The following is a 9,142-nucleotide window of genomic DNA, read 5'->3' on the forward strand; positions in this document are numbered from 1 at the left end:
CTCTCCACTATTATTTTTTCAATAAGTACTTCATCATTGTCAGTTTTTGTCTCCTGCAATGATGAAAACTTGGTCCTCGTCTTCATCCATCTCCGGAGTCTCAACTGGATTCACAATCTTTCAAGTGGTGGAAAACTATCTCCAACCACAGCGACAGAGCTCTAATGGGGGCGACTGAGAAGTACGTTTCACATTTGACATTTTTACTTTTCTGTATTATGCTTTAAGAAATGGGATTCCATGTTTATTTGCATTCCAATATTTCTCGTTTTTAAAATCTTAAGCCACCAAGAGAATTAGGTTATTGGAAGATAGTTAACACATTGTAATTCCTTCGGTTATTCAACAACGACGGATGCTTCAAACCATTTTGATAGGCTTCTTTAGTAACAAATATTCCTTTTGTTTCCTCCTCTTGATCAATAAAAACACGTCTTACGTGCTTAAAGATAGTGTAGTTTAAATTCACTTCAATATTATTCTACAAACACCACAAGATTACTCGATGCTCCCAAGTTACGTAGTCAACAAAACCAGATTTGAGAGTAGCACAATCCTTAATAGTTTTCTGAAGAGTTATTTTTTGTTGATAAAAAGGACTCTTGAGATTAAGGTTTATATATGAAGAGAAGGTTCAAGGTATGAGAGAATGTGAAAAAGTGTGTTGTAATGGGTTAGTGCTTTATAAAAATTTCTTGAAAATATTAACTACAATAAATGAAAGTAATAATGTGGTATGGGTAAAAGATATTTTACTTATAATAGCTACATGTGTGATACATTATGAATACAAATAAATAAGATATGAGTGTTGTAGCGGCAAATTCATGACCATCAAACTATAGATAAACTTAACGTCAGTAAAACCAGAGTCGCCACCGCGCTTTTATTGTTTCCAAAGGAAAAGGGAAAAGTACGAACAAAACCCAAAGATAAGAAGTTTTCAAATCAAAACTAATAAAATGCCAGAGATTACAGGTAAGGGGGTTGGTTACACAGAGGGAAGGTGTTAGCACCCAAAGTGTCCTAGGTACTCCTAGGGAGCCCTTTTTTATGTGTGTATGTGTTTTTATATAAAAGATGTTTGCAACAAATAGAGTGTAGGGATGTGAAAATAATTCATTAATTATATTTTTTATGTTTGACAAGACCTTCGGACTTGTGCCTACGTACCAACATAAAAATGAGGGATCAAAACCTCGTAGTTTATGGTATCAATTTCAAAGTGAGTGGATTGCTTTTAATAAAAAATTAAGCTTAAAAGAGGCACAAAGGGCCCAAAGAGTTTAAATGAGTGTTAGTTCTTTTTGTCTTTTGAAATTTTAAGTCAATATGATTAGATTCATTTACACGTTTGATTTAAGAAAAAAGTTTAAAAATGCAATGGCATAAGGCCAAAGTTTCTAATTTTGCAATAAACTCTAAGTTTTGAAATCACAAGCAAATAAGATTTTTAAAAAGGGGGGAGAGATTTTGAAATTTAAGAAGTGGGAGGAGATTAAGAGACTAATCCTAAGCATAAAATTAAAAGTTAAGAGTTGAAAAGATCTGACCAATGTGATGCAATCCAACAGACAAGAATGTCGTATAGAAAACCTACTTTCCCTTTGGACTTTGAATCATGCAATAATCAGCAAGCAAATAGCAATATGAAGAGCATGGCATCAAATAAAGATGACCACATTCAAACAAGGAAATTCCACAGCTAGCAGTCTTCTTTGTCTTTTTATGTATCAGATGAAATACTCCTTCATTAACCCAGAATAAGGTATTAGACACAGGTTCAAAGTAACAGTTGCATCAAGACCATGTAGCAGATGAATTCATGTGGATCCCAATACTTGCATCAGATGAAAGCTCAAATCACAATAAATTGGTTTCAGAAATGTTGGCATTGGCCAAGTCCTTTTGCATAGGGAATGTTGCCTAATTCTAAGTCCAAAAGCTAAGATCAAATCCAACAGTCCACACAAATATTTTTTAGGGTTTTTTGTTGTTTATTAAGTATTTTAAGGTCCTAACCCCACAAACACAAACAAAGTACACAAACACATATATACAATCACAATATATGGCTCAAGTGAGCAAAGTGAAAATGACATAAACATAAACAAGTTAAATGATATGTAAATGACAAATGAAATGGTAAATGACTTGAATTTAAATTGCATAAAGTAAATGACTTGAAAATAAAAGCAAGAATAATAAAAGTTAGTCAAATGTTAGTTGATTAGATGTTAGTGGAGTTTTGCTTTTCAATTGATTAAGTCATTCTTTGGAGAACACTCAACCCTCTATTCACAAGCATGGATCCTTGAACCAAGACATCTTCCAAAGGAAGGAAAAAAAGGCCAAGTTTCCACACAATACCATGAAAGGGGGGAGACTTACAATCTCACTTACTAGAATGTTATGCCTTTGGGTCAAAATTTAGCTCTATGTTAAGCAATCGTAATTGGACTTATGTAGAAGTCATAACTATCTGAGACCGGACAATAGAAATTTTGGTGTTAATGCATGTTAGAGATATGGTATAATGAACCAATCTCCTAAAACATACCACACACAAAAAGAAAACAAGATGGAAGGATGGACTTATCTCATCCATACTTGTATTGGTTCATCTAACACAAGGTTATTGATGAACCAATTAGCCTTAGGATCTTGAGATTTCATTGGTCAATGAAAAGGGATGGGAGAGAATGGGATTGAAGATGAAAAGGGAGGGGAGATGAGAGAAACACAAATTGGTCATGGGAGGAATTTTATCAAATTAAAATCATTCATTCATTTTGGGAGATGAAATATACATTTCATCAATCCTCTAAATCCAATGATTCTAACTTAACAAAAGTCAAATCAACCTTGATCAAGGCCCAAACACATAGTCAAACATCACAAGTCAATAAAAATGGCTCAACATAATTTCTACACAATTAATCAATTAAAAAAAGAAATTAAAAATGCATTTAAATTAAATTTAGTTTGGTCAAAACCTAAAACCTATTCAAAACATCATATAAATGGCCAAGAAATTTATCCTAGGTCAAACAAGGTCAAAGGACCTTAGACAAAAAAAGTCATAATTTCTGAAAAGTCAGGAGTATTTTTAAACAATTAAAAATATGCACAAAAACAATTAATTCATGAAAAATATCAAAATTAATCCAAAAAATAATTTTAATTCAGAAAATGAAAGAGGAAAATATTTAAAGATTTTTGGTGAAAGTTCCATATTTTTTGGATTAAAAATAAAATTAATATGAGTTAATCAAAATAAATGGATTAAATGAAAAATCAAAAAATAAAAAGAAATTCAAAAAAACAAGGGCCATCAGATCTCCCTCATTAATTGCGGTGACAAATCTGATGGCCAGAAGCGTGTATTCCACAAGTACCTGAGTCAAATGCACTGCAGGCTTGGTATTAAAAAACAAAGGTTGAGATTAAAATATTTCAAATGGATCTTGTGGCTGAGATGTGTGACAACACATCACCGGAGTTAGGGCTCCTGTCTTCTTCTCCGGTGGACCTCACCAGAGTGGTCCACCATCAACCATCACCAAAATGAAAAACAAAGACATATATTTAAAGAAAAAATGCCCAGGAGCTCAAATCTGGCCTCAATTTTCTCCAATTCCAAATATATAAAAAGATACGAGGATTTGAATTTTGAGGATCATGAACTGAGTTGCTTCGATTTGACCTCAAAGCAACTCAATCTTCTTGCCTACATTGATAGGACTTCAGACAACCAAAAATCATAAAGAATGGTGAAGAATTGACGGAGAATCGAAGAGAAGAAAATTCTAAAAATTCAGCTTCAATGGAGCTTCAAACTAGCACAATCTTGATTCCAATTGTGCTTGGCCTTGCTTCAGATGCTTGTTGGAAGTGATTAGGATTAAGAAAAGGTCTGGACTCTTGGAGTTTTAATCTCAAAACAGATGGATATTTGAAACTCGATTTTCAAAGAAACCATCAAGATTATCCTTCAATGGTGAGGGTTTGGGATTGCAGGTTCAAAGCTTGAGCATGGGGTCCTTAATTCTGAGCAATGAGGGTCTTATTTATAGCCAAGGAGATTCATTTCCACACACTTCCAAATTTGGAAAAAAATGAGTAACTCTCTTTGCATGCTTGCATGGGCGTGTGATAGGTCCATTAAGTGATGTATTCATGTCAAAAAATAAGTGAGAATCATGCTGAAATCATGTTGTTAGGCCATGCAATCGTGTATGAAATGTGGAAGTGAAAATCATCCAAATGGCATCTCATATTGTACCCATGCGCAAGTCCTTCATCCTTTGTCCAAATGAGATGATCTTGGACTTTTTGGAAAGGTGAGATCAAGGGGAACAACCTTCATGTTGAACACTTTTTCATTTGAGTCTTGTATCATGACGAATTGTGAGGTGGAAGTTTGGGAAATCAAACATATTTGAAAATTTTCTAAGTCCCAAGTCAAATGTTCACTTCTTCCACCTTGAATAACTTTTTCTATGAACTTCAAATGAAAAAGGTTCCTTCATAAAAGTTGTGGATCTTTCAAAACTATTCAATTTGGTCACAAATTTGACCTCATTTGGATTTGGCATGAAGGCGTTATGCATTTTAGAAATTGAGGAAAATCACTTGTTCAATGGTATTGACCCAAAATGACCTATAATGTTTCCTCTTGGCACATGCATTTGAAATTTGACTTTGAAATTCCTATAAACATAAAAGTTTAATTAGAAATCTTGGTTTTGATCATGGAATTTGAATGGATTTCATCTCATAAGAATTGAGCAAGTGATGGTCTTGGGAATTGACCTTCAAACTAGGGTTCAGACAAAATGACCTATAATCTTCCACCATAAAAAATGACTTTTAAAGCAAAATTAGCTCTTAACCTAAACATGAAATTTGTTTGGAATGTCATTTTTAGTAACTTTTCTATTGGGATCATTTTCATATGATAAAAATTGTAGGAGATAGGGTCTAGAGAATCTCAGTTTTGACTAGTTGACTTTCTCTGCTCAACCACCATGAACCAACTTGCTAGCTTGATATTATCTTGACTTTTGGGACTCATGGAGGATCATATATGTGTAATATGATATAATTTTAAGTATCCCTTGAAATATTTGATCAATTGTGTAAGAAACTTGTTGAAAAAGTCACACAAGATACCCATATGAATTAGGGTTTCCAAGGCAAACAAACCCCAAACTCTTGATGATTTCTTGATCAAAATGATATTTGAAGGTCATGGGGCTCCATATATGATGCTTAGAGCCAATTTAAACCATTTCTTGATTGAACTCCTTGCACTGAGGGTCTCAAACCCTAGATGTGAGCTTGATAGAGCATAAGTGAGCATACACACTACCTACAAAATGGACAAAGTTATACATAGACATATTTTTGATATTTTGGTTAGTAAATAATGAAAAACAAAGTATGATATAATCAAAAGTGTCTGGTGACCTATCCCAATGCAAACCCAATGAATGAGGGGTATGGAGGATGCCAAGGTGTGATCCCAATGCTAATGCATATGATGAGATAGCATGAGGGACCTTATGGTCAAAATTTAGGGTCTTACTGTAATACCCCAAAATTTACCCTTCATTTTTCCTAGAAGCATACGCTTTACGCCTCATGCATGCATTTATTTTTAGGTCATTTAGCATTTGCATTTCATCATGGCAATCGGAATCGGATCCAAGAAGCTTGAACATCATCCAGGACACTTTGTGGGCTCTATTTAGATGACCAGTCAACACAAGGGAAAGACTTGAGTTACTTCCAACAGGGGTCTATTCGTCAGTCAAAATGTTAATCTTGAAGGAGCAAAGGTTTGTTCATGAGCTGTCATACTCGCTAGGCGAAGCCCACGTGTTTTGAAAAAAAGAAACGAAAAAAAAAACAAATAAATAAATAAATAAAAGAAAAATCTTGGACTTGGACCTCTCTCATTTGAGCCCACAGGTCCACAAAAATCAGGTTACAAATTCAGAGTTTCAGTGAAACAAATATTGATTCTATTCCTATTACCCTGTCTGGGAAAAAGTTAGTGAGAGAAGAACCTTGGGGAAAAAGATAGTGAGAGAAGAGCTGACAGAGAACTCAGAGCAGCCTCCAAACCCTGAAGGGAACTCAACTGCACAGAATCACCTTTGCCTCACATAAACCCTAAAGTTTGTTTTGTAAACCTCACGGGTGCAACTCAATTTCAATCAAGCTCTCCAATCAGGTTTGCCCTTATCCCCATTACTCTATGCCTTTAATTTGAATGCTCTTAATGTATGAGGTATTATGGGTGAATTTGATACCCTTTTGATGCATGTGTTTGACAAGAGGTTTAGGCCTCCTACCCTTGGTTGCTTTTTGTGAACTTTTTGTGAATTGAAAGGGCATGATTCATGTGGTTACATTTTGATTTGGGGGCAACTCTTGGTTACCCTATCTTGTTTCACTAACCCTTTTGTTGAGTTTTTGTGAAGGCACATGACTTTTGCAGGGATAACTTGCGTGGTTTCCCACTTTATTTGTGGGATAACCCCTGGAGGTTCATTCCGATTACCTGTACTGACCCACTTTCTTTGATGATGTTAGCTTGGAAGGATCTCAGGGTTTATCGTTCCTTTAATTGCTGTTACCTCGGATCTTCATCCGTGTGGTACTTTTACATTTTTCCCGCATTTTACTGCTTTCCTAGCTGGAAGATCTCGATAGGAGGCAATGTTTTTGTGTTTACTTTATGCAGGTTCCTTCGTCTAGGACTTTCCTTTTGCCCTTGAGCATCCCTAAAACCCAAAGCAACACGTTAACTCCTTCTACTACAGGCGAGTAAGTCTCCAAAGGTCGAGTATCCGGTAGACTGCGTAGTAACGTCGTTCGTCCAAAACCCAATCCATAACCCCGTAGTTAGCCGAACTACGACTTGCTCTGATTCTCATTCCAGATGAGATACATAGGCATAAGACGCGATGTCTTACCGAGCACACACCCCCTCAACCCATAGGTCAGGCGAGCCATGAAGACTTTGATTCTCATATTCAGATGAGATATGTATGCAGTGGATGCGACATCCGCGCGAGTCATTTTCATTTAACCCCTTTTTTAGTAAACATCACAAGATAAACTCACACCCTTTAGACAAGAACTACAAAAGTGGATCCCGTAGAGTACTGCGGATGCGTAGGGGTGCTAATACCTTCCCTTCGCATAACCGACTCCCGAACCCAAGATTTGGTTGCGAGACCTTGTCTTTTCCTTTCCTCTTTTCAGGTTTACTTCAAGCGTTTCCTTTCCCTCCTTTGGGATAAATAACACACGGTGGCGACTCTTCTGTCATTTTTCTTTCGCCGGTTGTTTTTTCGCACACTGTATTTTTCAGGTTGCGACAGTTGGTGACTCTGCTGGGGACCCTGCTGGGGACCCGGTTTCCCTAAGCGAGTCCCTCCTAGCTTTTGTAGTTTGTGTGTTTATTGGGTGTTCATGCTTTTGTACAATTATTTATTTACCTGCTTTACCTTATTGCATTGTGTACATATCATTGCTGTATCTGTTGGTTGGCTATGGCTGCTTGGTGATCTTTGTGAGATGAGTTCTATAACCGGACTCGAGAGCAATTAAGATAGGAGAATGGCATAGTCTTGTCGACTTGTGTGGAGTTATTCCTTAGCAAGTTGACTTGCAAGCCCATTCACTTGGTGGAGGTCATGTTGAGATCAATAATGTCACACAAGTAAGTTGTGGTTAGACATTACTTATTCCAATATAGACCTTAGAAGCCGAGGACCTTAGTTTACCAAACCCATCTTGGCCTATTCGTAGGACGTAGTGCGAAAGTCGTTCAAGTGTAAGATTTGATACGATTGTTACGCGATACTACACTCATAAGAGTCTCTCTTGAGAATATTTTTGGAATACGAGTAGTCGTTCCTCCGATAATATCCGAAAGATGGGATTATGACTATGGAACCTTTTGTAGAACATGTTTGGCAGGTTTAAACCTTAGTACACTCCTTTTGGGTGGTTCTTAACCTAAACTTCATGCTCGTGACTTGCAACAAACCCTTGATTCATGGTTGATCCGATCAGGTATCCTTAATATCAATGAAACTTGGGTGTTGATAAGGTGTAAGCCATAATCCACCAAAATGGGTGGTTGATATTAAGGATAACATGATCCATCCCATGACCTTTGTTGGTGTGCTCTTAATTTCTCTCCAGACAGTGCAACCTGACAGATGTTCAAGCAGATACAGCGATCCGGATTCCCATGCCACTGCATTGCATTCACATCATTTTTCATTCATATCATTTAACACATGTTTATATATTCTCAGGGGCTCATATCTTCTTCTTGATTCTAGTCGGGTTTTTTTTTCTTACACTGTTTATCAAATGTGAGACTGGAATCAAGGGGATAGAATACTTGTGGAACTGATAAACATGTCATTGCATTTGCATACACATTAACATGTCGTGCATAACAGGTACCTCCACAGTATTCTCAGTTTATTTGGTGTTCAATCAGCTGATAGCTGACCCAGGCATTCACCGGTACGGTACCCGCAGAAACCAACAAAGAATAGTGGAAAGCCTACAGGCAGAGTTCGCCGAGATGAAGATCCGCATGAACCAATTCATGGATGTGGTTCAAGGGGTGGCTCAGGGACAACAAGAGCTCAGGCAGATGATGCAGAGGAATCCCGCCACTACTTAACCAGAGACGTTGACTGATCCTCCAGCTGGAGAGGCTAACGGACCCAATGGACCGGGGCCTACCCCGATCCTACATGTCACCTCCGGTCAACCACCCGTCCATGATGATCAGGACGATCAGTTTCCCCTGCTTCAGGAAGACTTTGGTATGGATCATGGTATGGACCCCATGTTTAGAAGATTGGAAGAGAGGTTGAAGGCAGTGGAAGGACATAATCCTCTGGGAGTAGACGTTGCTGACTTGGGATTAGTCCCAGGCGTGAGAGTGCCACCGAAATTCAAGGTCCCGATATTTGACAAATACAATGGCAACTCTTGCCCGAAGACCCATGTGCAAGCCTATTTCCGTAAAATGGTTGCGTACTCTGACGATGAGAAGCTGCTCATGTACTTCTTCCAGGACAACCTAGCTGGGGCATCC

Source organism: Lathyrus oleraceus, chromosome 4 (assembly GCF_024323335.1).
Source record: "Lathyrus oleraceus cultivar Zhongwan6 chromosome 4, CAAS_Psat_ZW6_1.0, whole genome shotgun sequence".
NCBI classification, from domain to species: domain Eukaryota; kingdom Viridiplantae; phylum Streptophyta; class Magnoliopsida; order Fabales; family Fabaceae; genus Lathyrus; species Lathyrus oleraceus.